The sequence below is a fragment of the Python bivittatus genome, unplaced genomic scaffold (genome assembly GCF_059951505.1).
Source record: "Python bivittatus isolate LINGU-HERP-01145 unplaced genomic scaffold, Pbiv_v1 ctg000210_np1212, whole genome shotgun sequence".
NCBI lineage: Eukaryota > Metazoa > Chordata > Lepidosauria > Squamata > Pythonidae > Python > Python bivittatus.
Window position 1 is genome coordinate 14,793,027 of NW_028277053.1, and position 24,934 is coordinate 14,817,960.

At 39.3% G+C, this 24,934-nt stretch overlaps 1 long non-coding RNA gene across 1 annotated transcript in view; it reads left to right on the forward strand.

The window, feature by feature from the left end:
- LOC148216170 (uncharacterized) overlaps positions 1–24,934 on the forward strand; it is a 145,852-nt gene that overhangs the window by 15,599 nt on the left and 105,319 nt on the right. Inside the window, exon 2 of the long non-coding RNA XR_015795928.1 lies at positions 8,269–8,341. This is a non-coding gene — a long non-coding RNA (uncharacterized LOC148216170). The remainder of the gene's footprint in view (positions 1–8,268; positions 8,342–24,934) is intronic.

Here is a 24,934-nt window from a genome sequence, read left to right on the forward strand (position 1 = left end):
TTTCCACAGTGGTATTGCTTTCACTGAAGTTTGTTTTGGTGCTGGCGAAATATAAATGTAATCTCTAGGCTAGTCTGACCATTTTGTCTTGTATTTTGAGGTGAAGATTTCATTTAAAATAGAAAAGACCATGTTTGGGTAAGAGCACAGATATCTAAGCTGCAAATTAATACTGTTGTCAAGTTTTTGTTTTAACATGTCAGTCAAATTATGAAATTATCGCATTGCATGTTGTTGTTGTTATTGCGTGGCAGCCCCATCAAACATAAAGATCTGAATTTTCTGATTTACCAATCCTGTTCATTCCTCTAGATATTTTTCTATGAAAACCATGAGAAGATGGTAAGATCATAATTTTCCCCTTGTGTCACGGACTAGAGACATGAGTATCAGTAAGGATATGCGATGTTGTAGATATTGATAAAATTGCAACAACTTATTTCAGGAAAATGCCAGCACGGATTTAACAGGCTTGAGTTTTTCTCAGAAACTGTTTATAAAAAATACAAAACAGGCATATATATTTTAAAAAGCCCTTTTATCTCAGTTTTAGAGAACTGCAATGAATAATTCACCCATTCAGTTTTAAACACTGGCAAGTAGTTCCTGAAAAACAGCTAAAATATGCAATCACTCTCCATTGTTCAACGCTGTGCCATTTTCCTCCTCTGGGTGTATGTATAAGTACCCTCTGAGAATATTGCACGTATTTCTGCCCTACTAAAATTTTACTAAATTTTATATACTTCCTTAGCAGAAGGAGAAAAAGCACAGCAAATATGCAATGAACTTAGCCTGCCACAGGTCTGTATCCCACGGGACTGAATAATCCTATTCAACCACTTACAGGGATATGGCAGAAATGCCTGTTTCTCAAGAAAGGTTGACAGGAAGAAGACAAGACCAGAGTCTTAGCGTCCCCCCCGCCCCCAAATGGCTGGGTGAATGTTGAACACCCAGTTAGTTACATGTTGAGCTCTTGCACATAAGAGAAAATCCAAAGGCTGGAGAAATAAGGCGGATGAATAGACAGGAATGAGGGAAGGAGACTGCATTTCTTGATTTTCCCTTCATCACTGAAATCACAGTGTTTTGTTTTGTTTTTGGAGGAAATCTGAGCTCCTGGGCTCATTTATTTAAATCCTGAATATAGTTCTCCAGTGAACTGATATGCCCTCCTCTAAATTAGCAAGACTTTTGACGCTAACAGTGGGATCCCCTGAAAGTGAACAAGAGAAATGAAAAATGCAAAGAGAGGTGAATATTAGGGGAACAGAGCTTATGGCAGTGTTTGTCAGTGGTGGAATACTGCTTTTACTTTATTAAAAAAAAATTGGGAGAAAGAGAAGAGAACATTAAACCTTCTGTGGGAGACAAGCCAACGGTCCTGCTCACCAGCGTCTAGCTGTTGCTGTTCTGAGCAAGCAAGACATTGAGTAAAGGTGCTCAGTTTTGGTCTTGGAACAATGGTTGTAATTTCTGTGACTGTTTGGAATGGGTGCAAGCAGTTCACCCCTTGTATCCTAACTCTGGAGAATAGTTTTAACGAGGCATTTCCATAGAATCACCAGCTTCAAGGACCGTCTGAAGGTGCATCCCATTGCCCCGTGAGAGTCTTCATCACACAGAGAGCTCTTCAGGGACCAAAAGCAGCAGCAAACCAGGTCCTGCTCTCTTCATAACTTACTGTGTCTCTTCTTGCAGCAATGAAAAAGGTATATATATAGTTTGCCCACCTTCGCAACAGAGGCTCATGGGGAAATGGTGGGACAGTTCAGCAGGACTAGGCTCAGAACTCTCCTAAAAGATTTGACCTATTTATTTCTTAATGTGATATTCTGTAAGCCAGAAACATGCCCCACTATTCAAAATGCAGTCCTTAAATGATCTAATAGTGCTTGTTAAAATTATGCAAAAAGCCAGGTTATCTAATCTGTATAATACTCCATAAATGTGCTAGAGGTAGAGGATGAAGTATCAGACAAATGAATGCACTTTGGTGGCCTGAATCTTTCTAAACTTTTCTGTACTCCTCAGAAATATTGTCTAATTGACTGCTCTTGAGGGTAGATCCGTGGGAAAAATTGCAGAGTTTATCACCCCATGCAGCCCACAAATCAAGTTTAAAACAGTTCAGGCAGTGACCTGAATTTCACTGAAAATATTGAAGGGGAAAAATAGTTTTCCAGATGCTCTCAGCAGTTGCGATAAGGGCAATCACATTATTTTCAGGCTGCCTCTTTCAAAATAATCACCGCAGGATGAAACTTAGCAGAAAGACAAACGGAAAGGGGGGCCCACTTGCTTTGTCATTCAGTTCATCACGTCCTGACTCTGTTTGGCTTGGTTGGCTTCCCTCTCAGGTTTCCAGCAACTTCAAGGGGCACAATTTTAGCTGCTTGTGCTGGCTCTGCTTGACATAAACTCTGGAGGCCATATGCCACTTCTACATTTCCATTGATTGTTTCCTGTAGACTAATATTCCAGCTAAATACCCAGGCATAGTTGTTAGTCTGCCTCTCAGCTGAAGGTTACTCCTGATTTTACACCTGCCTCAAATGTTACCGTTGACCTCTCTGGGAAGATGAGAAAGGGGAGTGAAGAGAAGAATTGCAAGCAAATGGACTTGATGAAAAAGTTGGTACTTTTAATAACAGTAACAACAATGATAACAATAAAAATAGCTCATGTCTTGATCATCTTATAAAACCAAATAACCTTTTGTTCACTGAGCATTGTTCTATGCTCTGGTTGCACTCAAACCCGTTGCCATTTTGTGAATGGCTGGCTTCAGTGACTTTGGAGATGAGACAATTCAAGTGTGAAGAACGAGCAGCCCAAACGGTTTCTGGGACAAGCACAGGCCTGGGAAATGGAACTGGGTTGTTGCTCTAGAAGTATCCTGAGCAGGTTAAAAACAGAAACCTATTAACTTAATGGCAAATGAAGTGTTAATACTGCGATTTTCCACACGCTCAAGTTGTATAGTATATATGAGTGAAATCAATTATATGGCCCCAAAACAATGCACATCATCTCCACCGACCCAGTTCAAGACAACCGATATTTACATCTCTGAAGTTCTTGTTGCTCTTGATATCGGGCCATGAGGTCATACTCTCACACCTGTTCTTGGTAATTAGTAATTCAGAAGTGCAGGTGTGGGGAAAGAGCTGAATGTCCAGTTGATACATCACCCACATATCTATTCTCTGGTAAATCAGCCCAAATATAATGAGAACTTTAAGTAATTAATTAATTGATTAACAAACCTTGAAATTGGCTAAAAATACCACTGAGCAGCACATTTTACAGTTACTCATACAGATTTCAATAGAGTCATTTATAAAGACTGCAGATGGCAAATACTTTCTAATTTTTTGGTTCACAGATAGTGGGTTTACCCACATACAATATGATTTTTGGGAGCAATCAGTTAATCATACTGTATGATGCCTGGACTGCATCAAATTGGTATCTATGCATCAAGCAAAGTGTGTGAGTGTGTAAGTCTTTGATGTATCATTTCAGAGTGATGAAAGAAGACCAACTGTTCCCCACGAGATTTGCAGGCCAAACGGTGTGTTATATTGTCAAGAGGAAAAAGTCTAAAGAAACTTTGAATTGCCTCAATTTGTTGGAAAGCCATTTCATCATAGGAACATCTTTTCTGCTTTAAGGATCAACTCCATACCTTACATCCTAATTTATACTCAAGCGTCATTTTGTGGAATCAAAACGTGGGACTCAAATGCAAAATAATCAGGGCTTCACTGCAGTGTTTATTAGGCAGTGCACACTGGAGGGGACCCACCAAGTGTTAGTGGGAGACATTCTCCTGCAGGCAAAATGGATGCCCTGATATTTATACACTTCTACAAGAAGAGGAAGGGAAAAGAATGCATAGATATACATATTCATGTGATAATGCAGGCATACATCAGTAAGCAATAGATCTCAAGTTACTTTCTGTCCCCCTTCTGATCTCATCCTCCTTTGAGACAGATGCCTTGGGTATTTGCCCCTCTTCTTATCTGCTGTCTTCAAGGAAAACAATAGCCTTACTAAGAGGAAGTAACAAGTTAGTTCACAGTGTCAAATGCCAAGAAGAACTGCGAGATAGATGCCTTGTGCAATGGGAAGTTTGTGATAAGGCTTTGAGATGAGGCTTTTTACAATCACCCCAGTTCACCCCAGTTGGATACCTTCTTTACAACCAGCCTGCCCATGACTTTATATTTCAATTTTATTAAGGCAATCCCATTCATCTGAGGCCTCTAAAAACTTACTTCTTTCACCCAAAGATGTATTTTCCTCACAATTTAAAAAGGCTGAAGTATGTCAAGACATACTTCACTTACTCTGAGTACAAAGGAGGAAGAGTTTCTAGAGGTGGTCTGATGAAAATGCATCCATATGTTATCTTCTGTTGCTTAATGTGGCTTAAATACTTCATCTTTTAGCAGTGTGGGTGTAGTGTAAGTCAAAATGATTACTTTCAATATTGGTTTAGAAGTGATTTTTATTCTCACAATAGTGTTTTGGCTTCTTTACATTGTGGAGTTCTCTCTTTTCTTTTACTGGCAGTTCTGAAGCATGATACCGTTCTCTGTACTCTAGTCAAGCTTTCTTTATGTTACCAAAATAATTTAAAAAGATGATGTCTTAAATACAAACATAGCTGTTCTTATTGTTTTTATAACAACAGCTATGATTGTATTTGGGATTATGTAAACAATAATAGTCACCCTCTGGGGAGATATAAATTTAATAACTAACTAAATACATACATACATACATACATACATAAAACAATAGTTGTTATAATTACTTCTCCTGCTGTTGTTACTACTACTATTATTTTTAAATTCATGAAATCAACCAGCCACTAAACCTTACCCTTATCTTGAAATACAGTGACCCTACCAATACTTTATTTTGGACATGCGTGCACCACTATCCTAAAATAAGTTTCATTGTCACTAATGGGAATTTAGAAATTATCATTCTTCTGAGAAATGGCGGGGGTGAGTGGGCAAGGGGTAAGGACCTTAATCTAACTTGATCAGTTCTAAGCTAGTTCTGTGACTTGGTGACCATGATGGAGCATCAGCTTTAGGAGCAAGACTGGAGGATTGGTTAGCTCTCTCTGACGGTTCATAACATTAACTAAGATTTCCCACTGAATTGCTTTGCTTAGCATGACCGCTACTGTGTTATAGTGGATTGCAGTTATACCTGGAGTGCAGAATTTAGAAGAACATGAAGCACAAGTCTAAAGAGAATTCAGTCATATTGATCCATTAAAATTCCAGTTGTTTTTGTTGTTATTTTAAAGGGTTTGTATGGCTGCCCACCTAAAGCACAACTGTGCACAGCTCATAGCAACAATGAAGCCACAGAACCATAACAACATAAAACCGTAAAACAAAACCCAAAACCTGGTGCCTCAGTCATCCCCCTGGGATGTCCCAACAACCAACACCAGACACCCTCACTCTGTCCTAATGCCTGGGTAAAAAGCCAGGTGTCTTCCAGAAGGCTAAAAATGGGGGGTCCTGCCAGATCACCAGGGGAGGGTGTTCCACAAGATAGGGGCAACCACAGAACAAGCACTCTTCTGAGGTCCCACTAGGTGGCAACATTTCATGGAAGGGACCTGGAGGTGCCTACCCTATCTGATCTGGTAGGACAAAAAGATACTCTCAGGGAAAGGTGGTTCCACAAATAACCTGGTCCTGTGCCATGGAGGACTTTAAAGGTGAATTGCACCCAGAAAGAAACTTGTTTGCGCAACAGAGGTTTATTGTGGGCAACCTTGTGCACTGTGCACGCCTCTCCATTCTGGACTAGTTGTAACTTCCAAGTGATCTTCAGGGCAGCCCCCATGTACAGAGCATTGCAGTAATCCAAACTGAAAGTGACCAAGGCATGAGTGGCTTTGAGCATGTTATTGTGTAATAACCTTTCAAAGTTCTTTGAGACATTTGCTTGGCCTTAATACTTAAATACTACATATATCATCATCATCATCATCATCATCATCATCATCATCATCATCATCATCTAATATTAACACCAAATCAATGCATTTTGGAGAGTTGATCTTGTTTTATAGGCTGTTTAACATTTAATGAATTAAATTAGGGGTCACTATGAGATTTGGGTACAATTCTTGTTTCTCTCTGTTCCTCATCTAAGGCTAAATTCTGAAGTGCTTTCTGGATTAGTTATTAGTGGCTAGATGCAGGGAGATTAAAGTGAAATCCATGCAAGTATTTCTAATTAGTACATTGCTTGTTCCAGTTTTGGAACTCATTGGGCACTAGAAGATCTGATAATGATAGCTATATTCATTCAGTGCCACTAGATCCGATATCACTTCTGGATTCTGAAGTAGTGACAATGGTCAAAAGAGAATTTGACAATTTTCAGACAAATCATTCTGAATAAGAGAGAGCATCTTTGTCTTTTCTCTGAGGATGACAGCAGGGTCAGGAAGAAAACAAGGCATTAGGCCTAAACTTTAGGAGAAATTTTTATAACTACCAAGAAGGGAACCACCAGATATCTGGAAGAGGAAGATGTGATTCCTGCCTTTAGAAAGCATGAAGACAGCACTCGCTTTAAATGCAAGCTGTTTTTCCAAGTGACATTTTTTCTCCATTTATGTGATCATGCAAACCAAATCACGCTATTAGAAAACTTAATCCAGTACTGATTCTTCTGTTAAGGTTTGTACAGAGGGGTGAATAAAATACTTGATCCTCAAGGTCCCTCAGGGAACTCAGAACAAAAAGGAGTGGGTGGGTTGCAAGAAATTGTTTCTTAACTCATGGGTTTCATTTTATTATGGAAAAAAGGGACCAGGATCCCTGAGGAATATGAGTTTTTCTCTTAAAAAATAAAATAAAATAAAATAAAATGCTGCAAATGTCATTTCCTCCCATTCCATTTGTATGGTTTGAGGGATCCAACATGTAAAGCAGATCCATCCAGTGAGAAGAAACTCACTTTCAATAGGGTTGCTGAAGGAGGATCAAGGAGAGAGAAATGTAAACTCCAGGACTGAGTTAACTAAAATAGTCAATTAACTCAGAGACAGTTAGATTTAGCCCCACACAGACCTGTTTTTTTTAGTGCTAACTTATCTTTTCCTACCCCACTCCAGTCAACTAAATCCCAGCACGTTAGGTGATTTATTCATTGGAGAGTTAACTCTTTGTTTCAAAATCTGTGATTGAGACAAAGTCCTAGAGATGGCTTTTCGAGAAATTAAACTGAAATGAATTAAGGATAGAATTCCCAGCCTCCTTAATGAAGACTAAGAATATAGCTGAGACAGTTCTGGGAGTTTGGGTGTCTGTATCATTTGTGTGGTGCCACTGAGTTGTTGACTTCCTTTTCATTTTACATCATGTAATCTTTACTAGCATTTCTCTACAATATCAAAGGCCAGCCTTCCATTAAATGTGCTTAAAATCTCTCTCCACTGCTATTTGGTTGCACCAATGTGGTAAAAGTGTCATTTGGGATAAATTGGGCTGGATTGCTCATTCCTAAAAGCCTGAAGTTTTGATAAGAATGATAAGGTGATCAGTTCTGCCTTTTAAAATAATTCTTTCTAGTCCATGAGAGAAGAGAGCTGCTTAAGAGTTCAGAAATGTGTGAAGAGAAAACAGAAGACTCTTGGAAGGAACACATTTTTTCTGGCTGGTGCCACAGCATGATAAAGAAGCAACCCTCACTTGCGACAGTTATATAAAGTTTTTTCACGAGTGGAATTACTTAATTGATTAGTTTGTATGGATAGTAATAATAAAAGAGGTAAAGATTCTTCATTGATTTGTTCTTTTCTTAAAAAAAGGTCATGATGAAGTTATAAATGCTTTAAACAAGGAGGCAAATGCATACTATGAAATTGCTTAATACGGTTCACTCAATTCTTTTTTGAATCTGGTGGATTTATTGGATTACTTATACTCTTTCAGAATATAAATCATATATCACTGGCTTCCTCAGTGAGTAAATCTTCTCCTTCCTGGAGTAAAGTCCCATCTTTCTTCTGGTCCCTGATGGCCAAGGTAAAGCAAATGGCTGGCATGAGACTTAGGGCTAGGCTAAAGTAGGGTGACTCTTCCTTCACACTTGGGTAAATTCAAAGGAGTCATCCTGGAGGACCACGACAGTTATATATTAGAGACAGTAGCACAAAAAGAAACTTCTTTTAAATCTTTTTTTCTTTTTTCTTTTCTTTTTTTCAACCAGCTTTTGATGGCAGCAGAATTTCTGCTTCATCGGGGGGCATTTGGATCCTTCTGAAAAAGGATTCTTCATAATGGTAAGAAGTATTTCAAACAAATAAGAAGGGGCAGGGGAGTATTTGAAAGAGGCAACTTCTGACTTATACGCCAACCTATATTCAGTTGCTGGAGTGTAATGCATGGGAGAAAATTGTGGGAGGACCTGTAAATTGTGTGGAAGACTTTTTAAGTTGGCTCTAATACACATCTCATATTTTGTCCTTAACTCTTTGTCTGTTCATAAACAATACTGTAAACATCAATTTTTTTTATGTTTACAAAATCAATCTATCTATCTATCTATCTATCTATCTATCTATCTATCTATCTATCTATCTATCTATCTATCTATCTACCTACCTACCTACCTACCTACCTACCTACCTACCTACCTGAAGGGATTCTGATTTGAGGTAAAAGAAATTGAAATCAGTTAAATTTCCTTCAACTAACTGGACTGTTGATGCGACATGGGAATAGAATTGCATTTGTTTTATTATTTTTGAAAAGAGTTTACTGAAGGCTTAATGGTGTCTTGCAATATTTATTTTTATTCATGCATGTGCACATGTTTGGTGTAGGTGAAGATGATTTAAAACCCAGAAGAAACTCCATATTCACCACATTTAAGCTCAATAATCACCCTCAGATCAATATACAGCCTTCATATTATTTGAAGTCTCCCTTCTAAGCTCTTAACCAGGCCTGACCCTGCTTAACCTTTGAGCTGAAACAGAGTTTTCCAGGGCCTGCCACCTGCCAAGTATGGTAGATATGGAGTTTCTAAAGGAAGCCATGAACATTTCATATCTGTTAGATTTAGCGATGCACAATGTTTAGGTCTGGAGTTAATAAAAAAGGGAACACTGATTGTTGCCAGATAATTAATCTAAATTGGGAAGAATAAACTTTAGGTTCCTTTTTACTATTCCATATGCAAGTCAAAATATGATTGCTGAAACACACATTTTGTTACGAAGAGCTGTATGAAGAAGAAGAAACAAAATGAAGTCTTTCTTCCACTTTTCTTTTTACTTGCTTCCCTTCTCTGACAAGATTTGTGCTCTTTTAACATGCAGCTATTAACACAAGCTTGGATGGCCTCTAGGATTCCAAGGAGAAATTAAACCGGTTGTCAGTTTGGTGGCAATAAACACCAGGCTAGAATAATTGATTGGTTTGCAGTGTTAGTCAGCAATAAACAATTAAAACGCGATCATTTAAGAGTTTCAGAGTTTGCCTGGCACTATCAAAGGCAGCTGCAAATACTAGCCAACAATTACATTTTCTGACCTCTGTTAAAAGTTTTCCGACGAGGCAGCATTTTTGGGAATCATTAGTGGTGGTTATGAAATGTTTCCTTAGACAACCTCCCCACCGCAGAACCAAACAGAAGAACCACCAGCCACTGCTTTGGCCTGGTGTTGCTGCAGTGAATCAACAGACTGTAAATAGCACGAGCAACGTTTGATCCAAGCGGGTTTGCTGTAAGCCAGGAATTATTTGTGATTTTTTCAGTTTGTATGTTCACAGCAACCTGTCCGTATTGTCATAGCTGCGTTCCCCTTACTGAAGATAGAGCTTCTCTGCGAGGGTGAATACAACTCTATATCTGTAAGGGGGCTGTGCAAAGCTGACTCTTCCTGTGCTGAAGCAAGTGTAAAAGCAATTCACTTCAAATACAGAGTCATTGTTGCATACTGAGTCCTTGAACAGGATCAACACGTATTAACGATTCTGTAGGCCATTCTGGCTAAATACTTCAGCAAAGCATTGTTGGAATCATAGTTATTAAAAAGCAAGCTGTGTGCTTAATCTTTATGCGTGCGCGTTTTGTCCGCTATCAAACTGTTTGCAACAGGATAGCAGATTGTGATAAAGCTGGGGGACCGAACTTGTGTGAAGAGCTTTGAATGCTTGACATGTCATAAAAGTGTTTGTTGTGGTTCCATCTCTTTGAATTAAAAGACATGCTCACGCTTGGTGCAGATTTCACTGAACTTTATTTTCGTTTTGTAGCAGCCTGGGTGATTGTATTTCTCTTTGCAAATCTGACTCGGTATTCTAATCCCTGAAGGCTTCAGCTGTGTATGTCTACATGCACAGTGTTTCTGAGATAGATAGGTCTCATTTTATCTCATGTCATCCCTCTCTCTCCTTTTCCCCAGCAGCCTAGAAGAGTTACAGTATACCTGCAATGGGGCCCTTGCTAGATCTAATTTCAGAACCAAATACATCATTCTCATTCTATTTATCTTTTTTGTCAGCCTTCAGATATTCTTTAGGAGAAAGCCTTGCTGACTAAACAAAACTTCCCAGCTGCTTTGTATTTGTTCTTCCCAAATAAAGCAGGTTAGGCAACACCCAGTGCTAAGGCTTTAGATAAGTTGTATAAAGCATTTAGTAAAGTGATCATCCATTCATTTGAAGAGGGCAAGACCTCAGATTTGCTATGTAAAATGCTGATAATTTATTTAAATATTTATTCCCTTGGATTTCCCTGAGAAGGAATCCGTTACACATTCCTAGGTGCAAGGAATTTAAATAATGACAGATGACAAGAACTGGGTTTGCACAACACGTTTGACTGAATAAGTGGTGGGTCAAACAACCCAACCCAGGAGAGGGTGACTCTAAACCCCAAATTGCTTGTTTAGAATCAAATTACTCTACCTGTGCTGTGCGAATATCATAATCCATCAAAAGTGGGGCAGTTCTAATGTCTGGCCTGGTTAGTCCAAAAGACTTGAGATAGAGGGTGGCTGAAAAAGCAGGCCTCTTCATTACAGAACAGACTGGCAGAAAAAATACCTTCCAGGCACATCTGCTGCTGTTTGGCTGCCCAAAGGAGAAGGGTTAATGATGAAATAAGATCTTGAGAGCACTTTCCTGGTGCAAGGGTTTATGGGACACCAAGGCACACGTATAATAATATTTTTGTGCCTTCAAAGTAGTCTTGAAACCTGAGATTGTTCCCCTCTAACTGGGGTTTGGAGGCAGGCTGCTCTGGATCTGAAGGTACCGTTAATAGCCCTTGATAAACCTCCGTGAATTTCTTCAATCCTCTAGCACCTCCTGCTGTAAACTCTGTACTTCCTAGTGGTGTGTTTGTGTGCTGCTAGAAATGACAGAGCATGACTTAGTTAGTGGCTGACTAGATGGAGAAGGATTTGTCTGTATAGGATCATGGTGTTAGTTTTCAGGGAGATGCTAAATCCATGCTAATATTTTGTATACTGTATACTCTAAAGATTAGCTTTAGATAGATAGATTATGTGCCATTAAGTTGTTGTCAACTCTTAGTGGCTACAAAGATAGATTTTCTCCATGATAATCTCTCCCTAGCTGAGGGATATTTAAGGTAACTATGAAATGTCAATTTATTTAATATATGAGTAGCGTCTACTCAGATGAATTTATTTGGTCTTTTCTCAGATGCTCAGGCTGAATCTTGCCCAGACTAGCTTAATGTTCTAATAAGGAATGGATCCGGGTCGTTTTCCACTTTTGTGAGATCAAGGGGGATGAAACAAGGAGTTGATATTTGTCCATACTGGCACCAACTTTATGGAACAGTCTTACTTAGACATTAGACAGGCTGACACAATACATGCCTTCCAGAAAGAAGTGAAGATGGAGCTAGTCTGGAGGGCTTTTGGTGTTTGATGCTACTGGTGTTCTAATGTATTTTAATAATGGATGAAATTATTAGTTATTAAACGTAGTATAATTTAAGTTAATGTGAAAATCTTTACTTAATTACGATGGGTATTTTAATATTAAATGTTACTGTGGTTTTTCTTTTCTTTTGGTAGATGTATTTATTGTGGCTGTTTTATTATGCAGTTCTTTTCCAGGTCTCATGTTCTTGGAGGGCTCAGATTTTGCATTATTGTATTATTTATTGTGGACATTTTATTTGTGTTGCTATGGTTATTAAATTTGGATTTTCTGTAATCCAGAGAGTGGGTCTACCTGGATTCAGGGGCATACAATTCCAACAAACAAACAAACAGACCAACTTCAACAAGATCCCTGTAGAATTTATTTTAGGACTGAATAGTAGTTGAAGGCTTGAGGACATTTTTAAAGAGTTTAACTCAAATTTTTAAAGCTATCCTCCAGGAATACTCTGATTATTAAGACGGAATGGAGAGGCAGTTCCGCTTTGGTCAAAATGCCAGGGAGGGTCTGTCAGAAGACTGTTGAATTAAGATGGTCTTGAACAGTGAGTCGATTTTTGTTCCATTCCAACCTACCTCAGTTTTTGAGTCACTGGCCTACCTTGATCCTGCCTGTGGTCATTTTTGAAGAGAGTGTTTGGCTGTTTGATTGCCCTTGCTTTGAATGCGCGTTCCTACTCCAAAGCTGGGAAAAAGGAGAGCTTTCATATGCTAAACTCCACTTTTCAAACCATCACAGGATAGGATTCAGTACAATTCAAACTGTTGGTTTTAACCCATAAAGCTTGGTGTTTAGTTACCTGCAGGACTACCTTCATCTACTGAATCAACCCACCCAATACATTCTTCCTGGGAGAAAAAAATTATTTATAGTCACTTCATGAGGCAAGAAAAATGGAGGCCATGAACTGCTGTTTCTCAATTGCTGTTCGGACTTTATGGAACAATCTCCTTTGAAATTAAGACTTGTCCTATCCTTTTTAATGGTCTGGGAGTTGCTTAAAACCCAACATGTTTATAAAGCATTGGATTTTAGTTGACTGTCATCAACTTTTCCTATTTTTCCTATTTTATTTTAAATCTTTTTGTTTTGCTTTTATAACTTGATTGTATAATTTTATCTATTGATTATGATGCTTTTATATTTTCTGTAATCATTAATTACTTAATTTTCTACCATGGACATGTTTATTTCCATGATCCTTAATTGATTTGTGGTACACTAGTAGAATAAATAATAGTGATTTATTTATTATAAATAATAATGATTTCTTTCTGGGAGGTGGGCTTTATTTGTTTTACTCATGCAAGTTAGAAGGAAAATAATAATTTTGAATATACAGCAAAATTGTAACCCTGAAGAATTGGCGGCTCTGAGAACTATTCTCAGAACAGTTTTTCAGACCACGGAGGACCACAAAGATGATATTCTAATCATATCATTCTGCTTCATCATGTGGGCTTATGCCCAAAATGTCCTCTGAGCTGGACACCACTTGTGCAGGGCCTCAGGAGCTGACTGAGGCATGGTCTAGCTCAGTAATCTGGGAAGAGTTGAAACCTGTTAGTCCTGAGGAAGTGGACAAGGTCCTTGGGACTATAATCACAACCACCTGTATTTTAGATTCATACCCTTCCTGGCTGGTCAAGACTTCCTGGGACAGACAGAAACCTTATTTCAGTCATTGACCAATAAAAATACATTCAGTAAAACAAACAAAGCAAAGTTAACCCTAACATCAATGACTGCTGGCAACCATTTGTGGTGAAGCTTGCATGTAAAGTAGAGATAAATTTGATTGTCTAAACAAATAATGTAAATAAAAGTTATCAGAGTGCCCCAGAATTTGAGATAAAAAAGGGGTAATCAACTGGTGGTGAATATCCTTGTAGAACTGACAATACACAAGAACATGGGCTGTGGTTTCTATAGCACCTGTGTCACAAGGGCAGTACCGAGTTTCATAAGGGCTTTTCCTATATGTTTTTCCTTCCAAAACAGCTGTGAGGAGAACATTAAATTGAGCTAAAGTTAAAGCTTTCCTGAATTTAGGAACTATGATGTAACATCCTTCCTGTGATATGGTTTGATCCATGTGGTGGTGAATCCATAGTTAAAAGAGGGGTGGTTTCACTGCCCTGATGAAGGTGGTGACCTAGCCCCTCCTCAAGAAGGCATCACGAAGCCAATTTTTATCTGGTCTCCAACCTTCATTTTTAAGGAAGTTATTGAGAATGTGGTCAGGCTACAGCTTCATAGGCTCTGAAAGCAACAGACCCCTCCCTGCCTCGTCTCAGATGGGCATATCGCACTGAGATGACATTGCTCTCACTTTTTGATGACTTAAAGTGGGATCTGGATGGCGAAGGGTATTTTTCCTGGCCTTCCTTGATCTCTCACCAGCCCTTGATACCATAAACCTCTCATCTCTCTGGACCGGTTCAGGGGCCAGGGAGGCCCAACGTTAAAGTAGTTCTCTTCATTTCACCAGACCCAGTTCCATTCAGTGTTGGTGGGAGGAGAGAGGTCTAGCCCTAAGCCCCTGCTTTGCGGGGTGCCTTAGAGCTCCACTCTCTCCCTACATTTGGTTAACATCTACACAAAGCCATCTGTCAGCTGTCATGAGGTAATCAGTCAGCACATAGTTAAGTATCATCAGTATGCTGATGATACTCAATTACACATCTTGATTCTTTCCCAGTGTTTAGAGGCTGTGGGGGTTTGTATGGAAGAATAGGCTTTAGCTTAATTGCGGCAACACTGAGCAGCTATAGGTTTTGGGCCCCACAGCATCTGGATCTAGGGTTTTTCCATTTTGGCTTCTGGTTGCAGGCTGCTCTCCTGGCACTCAGAGTGGGTGCAGTGTTTGGGGGTCTTCCTGGACTCATGATTCCTGCCTGAGGAGCAGTTGGCTGCCTTCATACAAAGTTGCGCACCAGTTGTGCCCATTTCAGGGTCAGCAGGCCCTCCTCATGGTCACTCATGCCGCAATCACCTCCTGTTGGATTTCTGCAGCTCATTCACTCACTCATGGGACTGAACTTGGAGACTATCCAGAAGCTGCAACTGGTCCAGAATGCAGAAATGCTGGTAATAACACCACTACTCCTTGAGCTACAGTGGCTCCCATTAAGCTTTTGGGTGCAATTCAAGGTGCTCACTACCAGCTAGAAATCTATTCACAACCAGGTTATTTCTGGGACTGCCTATCTACTGTTATCCATGACTGTCCCATAAGGTTGCACAGAGTGGGCATGCTACAAGTCCCTTCTTTGAAGCAATATTGTCTAACGAGACCTAGAATATGTGCCTTCTCTGTTGCTGCACCTGTCCTTCGGAATGTTTTCCCCCTTGAGATTAGGATGGCTTTGATCCTATTAGCCGTTCATATCTGGCTTTTCTCCCATACACTGAACCAAGAGGTCAGGGTTCTTCCCTACCTATTCTGGTGACATCTAATGAAAAAACTGTATAGGCCTTTCCACTGAACTGCTGTGGAAATGGATGCATCTGTGAGCTAACCGTCCAGGAAATCAAGCCATTATTTTGAGGATGGGACCACTTATGATGCGGAGTTTGACCTGGAGTTATACCTGCTTTGTTCCTGTTTGGGCCCTAAAGTTCAAAACTGTATCACCGTACATAAACTTAGTAGTACACATGCAAAACTTTTAAATACAAGACATATTTTTAAATGCAAGGGATACTGCAAGGCAGCAGAGGAAGCTAATAGGTCTCATATTTCAGGAGCTGCCAGTAGTAAGTATTATAGAGCTTTCAAATTGCCTTTTCTTAATGAACAGCCTTCTGAAATATCTCCATACAGGCCTGTTTCAAATGGAGGCTGATCAATAAAAAAAAAGAGGGCTTGATTATATATCTGACATTCTGGTGCCATAGCAAATTCTGCAGCCACTCACCTGGCTGATGGTAAATATAAAGATATGCCCTATAACACCAAATATAGAAGAAATAGTTTCACCAACTCCAATAAAGTCATATTGCTAATGACCAAAATGAGCAATATAATAATCCGCCTAATTCTAGTGGGGATAACCTTTTCTGGACCTTGTCAGGGCTTGGGAACTAAAGAGAACTGGCCATCCTTGGCAACTGGGATCCCAAGACTGCAATAGACTAGGAACTCTGCAGTTCTGAAAGTGGACACAGTGATTCCGTATTTTATTTTATTTTTACTTGGAAATGATGGGAAAGAAGAATTTATTAAGGATGGTCAGTGGCAGAGATGGAGAATATATAGATTCCCAGTACCAGCACTTCCCAATGTTAGGTAAGAAATTACAATAAAATCCATAAAATATAAAAGAAGATGATAAAAGATGGCAATGAATGAATGAATGAATGAATGAATGAATGAATGAATATCATCCAGAAGAAGAAAATGGATACATACATGGAGTCATCAGGAGTTGAAACTCAAGAAAAGTTTCATGGTGTTATTTGTAAATAAGGTTGCTTGTGATGGCTATTTAAATAAATAATTTTCAAGTGATTCTCGATGTTTAAAGAATGGTATTCCAGGTTTGAGTTAAACTCAAAAGAACTAAGTCCTTTCAGCTTGCTTTTCGAAACTGTGAAGGTCTAGGCTGCATTCTAAGGAAAGTACAAACATGAAAAGAGCTGTCTGGTTAGCTGGAGAAATGGTTTCAGTGAAGTTGTTATGACTGTGAGATTATCAGATGTTAAATACTACTGGTGCCTTTTATCCTCAAGCAAAAAGCTTCCTTTTTTTGGCATTTTCTTCTGTTTCCTTTAAATGTTGTCTTTGCTTCACCAAAGGAACACCTGACATTTTTGCAAGATTTTTTTTTTTTTTTGGAAAGTTGAATATTTTTATCTTTCCAGAGCAGCCAAGTACTTACTTTTCATGTCATGTTGGCTGTCAGAAGGGGATGGGGTGGGAGAGAGGTGAAATCTATCAAATGTAAGTTGGCAAACAAAACAATTGACATATAAAACAGGGCTGCCATAAAACTGCCAGAAGAATTTTTGAGCTCCTGAAGTGAAGATAAACCTTCCCTATTTACCAGTTGTGATTCTTCCTCCTCTCAAGATGACAGGTGTGAGAAGAGGGTTAAACTAGTGTGAAAATATGCAAAAGGCGACATACCTCTTTCCACACTGTGTTACATGGGAGTAAAATGGAAAGAGTTATGAAAATCAACAGTTTAGCCATGGTGGTACCTCTGGAGGGCTACAAAGACAAGAGGAATTCTTTATGGCTACAGTATTGCATGTAATCTCCATAAATCGAAGGTAGTCCCTTGAGATGAGCTCCACGTCTGGTGACTACAGGACATTTTAATGTAGTTTTCTTGCAGCAATTTTGAAGTATTTTGCCATTCACTTCTTTCAGGATGTTTTTATGATTTTCCAGACTACTTCTAGCCCAGATAGTCTCCCATCCAAGTACTAACTAGGTCCAGTCCTACTTTGCGTCCCTGTCCAGATAAGATCCACTAGATGCTGCCATCTGTAGAGATATCTTGCTAGAAAGAGAAAGTAGGACACAAATGTTTGTGTCTTACTGCAGTTGTGCAGCTAATTATGAACCAGGAATTGAACTACTGGTCTTGCTCCAATTCAGCTTGATTTCTACATGGTGGTCAAAATTAGACCAGCAAAACATGTTAGTGTAAATGGCCTACAACATATCATGACACCTTAAGCATGATGTTTTCCAATGTAGTTAGTTCATATGTTTGCATGTAAATCACAAAGAGCAGTCAAGTTTTGATTTTACTTTATTTTTATTTATCATATTTGTATAGCTGCCCATCTCACAAGAACATTAAACATTAGATGTATATTACACTTTCCTTCTAGAGCTTAGAGTGGGGTACAGATTAGTCCTTCCTGCAGTTGCTCCCATCAACAAGAAAGTTGAAGAAATGACTGGCCTAAACCCACCCAGTTCCAGTTCCTTGGCATCTGCCTAAAATCAAAAGTGATTGTTTTCTAAGCTTGATTCTTGGAATCACCTTAGCAAGATTTATTGTGAAGAAAAGGGTGGAATTACAAGAATTCCAGCAACTGAACTCTTTCCCATTTAAAACCCTGGGCCATTATGGCAGAGACTCTTTAATTGTGATCTGGTGGTGGTGGTGGTGGTGGGTCTTCTCGCTGATAATAGAGACACTTGCAGTTCGTGGTTTCCATAACCATCTCCTGAATCCTTATGAGTCTGGGAACCAGCTTTTAAACCCTGTGAATTTGGATCTCCATGGTTAGTCTAACAGTATAAACATGTATGATATACCTTTTAATTTTATTCTGAAGAAACTTTTAATACCCACCAAAGAATGTAGATAACCTAACCATCTTTTAAAGAGGCATCTAATGTGTTGGATCTTAGGTTTCTTCTAATAATCTCTGTAACAGAGAAGGGAGATATTCACCTTATTGACTTGTAAGGGGGGGAAATCCACAGTTTTTGGAGCATATTTTCTCCAAAATAATCCAACAGGAACTGCTCATGCTCAGTAAGCATAGCACATTTAAAATCAGTTCCAAGATTTTTTTAAATGGGTGCGGGCATTGCAATACCAGCTGCTCTTTGTATTCTATAAAGGAGAAAAGGACATGGCTGGCTGATGCTCTGAAAAGACCACTGCAATGCGAACTCTCAGCCTTTGAATTCACTGTGTTTCAATGGAGAGGCAAGATTGGACAATTTGCTTCTCTTGGTTCAAGGCTTAACTCACTCTTTTAAAAAACTGGATTGTAATTATTTCTATAAATATACAACTGTGTCTTTTACACTTCTACTCTTAATAAAAGCCATTATTTCTACCTGCCATATCACTGGAATTGTTGCTAACCAACTGGCTTACACGAATATTTTTGCAATTTAGTAAAAAGAGAAAAAAGAAAAAAAAAGATATCCTGTTCTCAGAGAATGGTTTTTACTATATGTTTAAGATTGCAAGAAGTGTTGAGCTCTTAATAAGGGGCAGTCTGTTCCAAACACATTTGTATCTGAACAAATTATCCAGCCTTATGCCACATACATAGATGGCGGGGGGGGGGGGGGGGTTAGCACAGGGCAAAACTAAAAAAAAAATGAACAAAATGAAATAGACAAAAAGAAGAAACTGCCATTATTATAAAACAAAAAGCTCCATTGTTCTGCTTCACTTTGAACATTGGACCTTTAAACAGTTCAAATAAGGATCTGTGTTGAGTACAAAAACTGCTCAAACATTTTGGATAAAATACCTTGAATTAAAGCTGACATCTACTGCTCAGCTCAGTCTTTTTCAAGATACTTTTTTAATATGGGAGAGCCAGTTTGGGGTAGTGGTTAAGGCTAGAAACCAGAAGACTGTGAGTTCTTGTCCCACTTTAGGCATGAAGCCAGCTAGGTGACCATAGGTGACCTAGGAAGAAGAAGGCAAAGGCAAACCATTTCTGAAAACATTGCTAAGAAAACTGTAGGGACTAGTCCAGGCAGTGGCTAAGAGTCAAGACTGACTTGAATGCACACACAAGTCCACACGCACAAATTCTTTATGTGTCCATGCTGACTCATGGTGAATTGAATCAAGACTTATGGAACTAAACCTCTCAGCCCAAATCAGCATCAGGCTCTGCAGCAAGTTGGCTGATGAACAAAGCCCTTGGCTGCGTTGTATGTCAATAGTTTTGCTGTGAGAACTTAGCGCAATGCAAAAACTCTGCAAGGAAGGTAGACAACTGATAAGGCATTCTGCAGTAATGCAGTGACTCTCATCTTAGATGCTCCATCCTACAAAAAAGATTGCAACATCCACCGTTTGATTAAAAATAAAATAACCGTCATAAAATCCCAAGCCAAAAGGCACAATATGCCCAGAGTAAAAATACCACAAAATAAAATAAAAAGAAGTAAAAGATGGTGCAGTGCACAGACTCAGTTAAAACACTGTCTGGAATAGTTTCATTTTTAACATCTTTCTAAAAGCCAACAGACAGGGGTTAGCTGGGTTTCCACTGGGAGACAATTTCAGCACACTGACACCTTCTGGCTTTGGCTCCACTTTTTCTTGGAAGTGTGGAGGAATGAGGAGTTCCTTCCTAGATGGTCTAGTAAGCTGGGCTGATTCCAGCTGGAACAGGCTGCAGGTCCCCAGGTGCCAAGATATGCAGGGCATAAAACCAGCACTTTAAACTGCATTGTCCTAAAAATCATTATCAACATCTTCCTTCCTTCCTTCCTTCCTTCCTTCCTTCCTTCCTTCCTTCCTTCCTTCCTTCCTTCCTTCCTTCCTTCCTTCCTTCCTACCTACCTACCTACCTACCTACCTACCTACCTACCTAATTTTATCTTCCCACCTCCAATGAAAATTCTGGTTGATGTAACTTCACTAATCACTAATGACCAAGAGAAGGGGAAAAATATCAGAATTAATGTGATAGTTTTGCCTGCTGAATATTTGTTTAGCATATATGAATAAATGTAATTTTTCACTCCTGTCTCAATTATATTTGATAAGAACATTTGTTTAAAGGGGGAAAAAAACCCCTCATAGTTCCTAATTTTTGCTTTCTGTTGGCTATTATCCACCCATATGAATAATGTCCAGGTGGAATAATGATGGCGGTATGCATTGTATGCTTGAAATTAATCAAAACCCTGTACCTGGATAAGAGAAATTCTGCAATTTATTTTCAAAATCAAGAAAAATGTTTGGACTCTTTTTCTTACCCACCCTTTTTTTTTGCTTACTATATTCTGCTTTTGTTTAACAGGTAGATAAACAGGATTGTGCTTTTGACAAAAAGGCCCTTACAACCATGAATAACTGCATGATTTTTGGAAATGCCTATTAACAATCACTGTGGATTTGAAGATTAGCAGGCAGTTTTGCTCACTCTTTTCCAAAGCTATTTTGCAGCTTCAAGGACTAGAAGCAAGTGTGATTAGAGTGAAATGTAAAACTCAACTTACCTGCAGTGCAGGCCCGCAGTATAATGCTTCCTTCTAAATTTTGCACAATTTCCCTGTAATCTTTCATTTGGCTGGTTGATAGATATCTCACTATTCTCCATTGTCCTCGGGGCACACCTTGAGAAAACAAATACTTTAAAAGTCCATTTAAACACTCAGATTAGCAACCCAACAACATGTCTATGGAAGAGAAAAATTACTGATGTTTACGGGATGTGCAAATAGGGAGACTCCCATGCTAATTGTAATCAAATGTGACAGGTCAGGTATGGAACATTTTCCTTTCCTTAGTGTGCAAAGCCTGAGTTTTATAGGGAGCATCACCATATTCCCATATCCCAGTCTGCTGTATCTTCTCAAACAGCTCACATAGCATGGCTGCACCAACAAGTCTTTTTTTTAAAATCTGTGAAGAAATGCACGCCCATCTAGTTGAATTACTAAGCTGCAGGACACAAGTTCCCATCAAGCTGTCTGATTTGTGAAAGTTTAACTGGAAGTGCTTCACTCTTGTCCTGTTCCATTTGAATTATATTATGATTAAAGCCAAATTACGATCCATTGAGAAGAGAGCCTTTACATGCAAAAACAAAGAATCAAAGTCTCCATTGACCCAGGCTTGACTCCAGGTAACTTCGTGGACCTGTCCATGTAGTTCTCATGGCAACAATGTAGAAGTGGTTTTCTATAGCTGCCCTGTAAGATCTGGGGTGGTGTTGGAGAAACTTCTCAATTTAATCCATAGCCTTAGGGTTTTCTAGTGGATTCCTGTCCAAGTGATAAACCAGCTTAGCTTTTTGAGATCCGCTAAGGTCAATTAACTCCAAATGCAGTTATACCCATAAATACTTAGAAAGCTAACTCATTCTTCCTTGCGCTCTGAAATGCAAGCCTTGTTCAGACATTCACCAGAGCCCACAAAGGCTTCAGTTAGGTCTCTGGCTTCCACACTGAGAAGCCTGAACCTGAAGCCTATCCACATGTGCTCAGCATATGATCCATGAGCCTGCTTTCGTATTCACTTATAACTCCTAAGGACTGTTTCACTAATCAGAACTTAGGTCTTATTCACAAGTAGAAACGAACAGGCTGAACTCATGGATTTTGCTGTAGGTTACATTGATCTGTCCATATACTATCTCCTATAGTATTTGGGATATGCTGTGTTAAACAAGGGAAGTAGAAGTTTTGAGGAGCTGGCTGATGAACCATTACAGCTCTGGACAGTGGGAGATGAATTTATTCCCATCCCTAGGCCTTGGACATTTAAAATAAAAAGCTTTTTGGACAGTTTGGGGAGTAGCAACCAATCCCCCACTACCCCCTCCCCTACTTCGTTCTCTGGCAAAACATAATTTGGTTATTATTATCAGTTAATTGTTCTACATGCATTAGAGTTTATTCAATATGTTCTCCTAATATAAATTAATCTGACACAAATTTCATCTGGGGTGACTCAGAGCAGCATGGAGACTCGGATAGGGAGGGAAACACGCCAAGCTGGTGTAATATTTTTAATCGGAGTTAATTGATGTCAGCTGCAGGGTCTGTGAAGTAGATTGCAAGCGAGGTAGCTCTTCTCACAGAACTGCTGTAACCGCTTGGAAGTCATTATGGATCTTTTGGGGTGGAGGGAGAAAATATTGGTTGCTAATTGCCCAGGGAGAGGTTTAGAAGGGGGAGATGTAATTTGTTCCACTTGGATAAGAAGCTTTTACTTATTGTGCCAAATCTCATGGGAGTAAACAGTAGCGTTATTTAGTCTCTGAGTCTTGAAATGAATTTAACTTCAACAGCGTGGGTTTTCTGCGCCCCTATTAATCTCCATTAGCACGATATTAGTCCCACAACTGGTTTGAATAATTCCATTCTGTGATTATTGTTATTACAATAATTTTATCCCTCTAGAATGAGTTGAACTTTTAAAATATATTCTTAGATATTCTTAATGCGTTTGATAATTTCTAATGGATTCATTTGACCCCTGCAGTCCACATCGTCCCTCCAAATCTTATGCAAGATTTTAAGTTATTTCTGACATTTATTTTGGGAGAGAGCTGGCCTCTGATTGTCATGATTTCAATGCTGACAAAAGGCAGTGTTATTAAATTTAGCTTGGCAGCTTCCTCCCCTAAAATAATGGAAAGAAAAAAACAAAAGCATGTTTGGGATTTCTAAATTCAGGACTGAAGAACCTGCTGTTGCTGCTTTAAAATCAGGATGCCAGTTAGGGGTGCCATTGGATACAAAAACTCTTTTCATAGGATTACACAGTTGTACCAATCACTTTATTGTTTACTTTCTAAATCAACTAAAAAGTGCCCCGTTAGGAATGCAGAACATTTCTGTCTGGAAGACCCTCTTGGTGTTCCTTTAGGAGACCTGCAAGTTCACTCCTAGACAACGTGGAAAAAGCACCATCCCATCAAATCACTCTGTGCATTCTCAGATTGAGAAAACTGGTTCTTTCTTCTTCATTTGCTTGCAAACTTCACTAGTAAATAGATTCAGAAGTTTATTCACATTTTAGGAAAATGCATACATTGTTCCTGGTGGAGAGCCACCTTTCAGAGAATTAGGTGGAAGCAATTCTCTGCTTTGCCTTCCATGGAACTTCCTCTGCTGCCATTCAATGTGTTAAGCTTTTCTCCTGGGCCTGGCCTTCCAAATGTACACACACACACATGAACTTTTCAAAAATGCAGGTGGAGAGAAGCATTTAAAGAAGTATTCTTTCTACTTTGATACACAGAGAAAATACCACTTCAAAGACTCTTATTGTAACTCAAGAAGAGAATATATGTAGCTCAGAGTTGAACATATGGATTCTCCTTTGGATACTAATTGTTGGAAAGGTGTATATACAAGTAACGACTGCAATTGGGACTGGGATTGCTGTCGCTGAGTGATGTCATAAAGTGTGATGTCACATGACTGTATCACTTAGCAATGCCAATCCTGGCACTCCCCGTTGTTGTTGTAGTCCCAAGACACACAGGTTGTTAAGCAGGAAGTGATGGGAGTCCCAGGTAAGGAGCCTGGGGGGGGGGGGGGCGGTGCCGCAAAGGGGTGGGGGAGGCTGGGGGAGGCCCTGGAAGGGCTGGCTGGAAATTCAAGGACGGGTCGTAAGTACCATTCATTCAGCACCATTTCAACTTTGAGCGGTTCCTGAACAAGCGGTCAGTAAGCAAGGACTGGCTGTAGATTCATTGTCAATGGCCTAAGAAACAATAGATACATGCAATAATAACCTGAACTAAATCTAAATGATTGAAAAGCAAAACAACATTTCTCACTTCAGAACTATTATGTTTACGCCAACACAGCAAACGTAAATCAACAGTTTAACTGTGGGAAAGAACCTAGGGAGAACAGGCGTGGAGGACATTATTTCTTTGCACGTTCCTTTCCTCCTTGTTCCAAGAGATACAAAGCTGGAGATAAGCTTGAATTTACAGTGCAGTCCTACCCATTAGCCTTGCCAAACATTTTGAACTTTGGGAAAAGGACTTATAGGAACGTAACCCAACAACTTTGAAGACACAAAATTTGGGGAGGCAGATATAGGGGATTGGGCTGTAAACCCCCCGAGGCTGTAGTTGCCTGGATGAGGGATATATCTGAAGAAAAGATATATTCGGCAGATAGAAGGGATATCAACTGAAATAACAATTACTGCAGCAAGGAGAGAAGCAAGACTTGAAATATTAAAACCCCAGATGGGAGGAAACCAGGTTGGAGACAATGGGGAATTAGAGATTGGATGTAAGGATCTTTCTGAGAAATTAAAGGATGAAGTACTACTTAATTCTCAAACTGTTGGGGCCTTGCTAAGTAACAGCTTCCCCAGACTCAAGGCAAAAGTCAATTCGCATACTCTAGCTGCAAGAGATTAATACCCACAAGTGGTGGAATATTCATTCCCTATTAAGGTTATTAAAATATCAGGGACGCTTTAATAATTACCAACATTCTTCCTTTTTTAAAAAAAATGTGT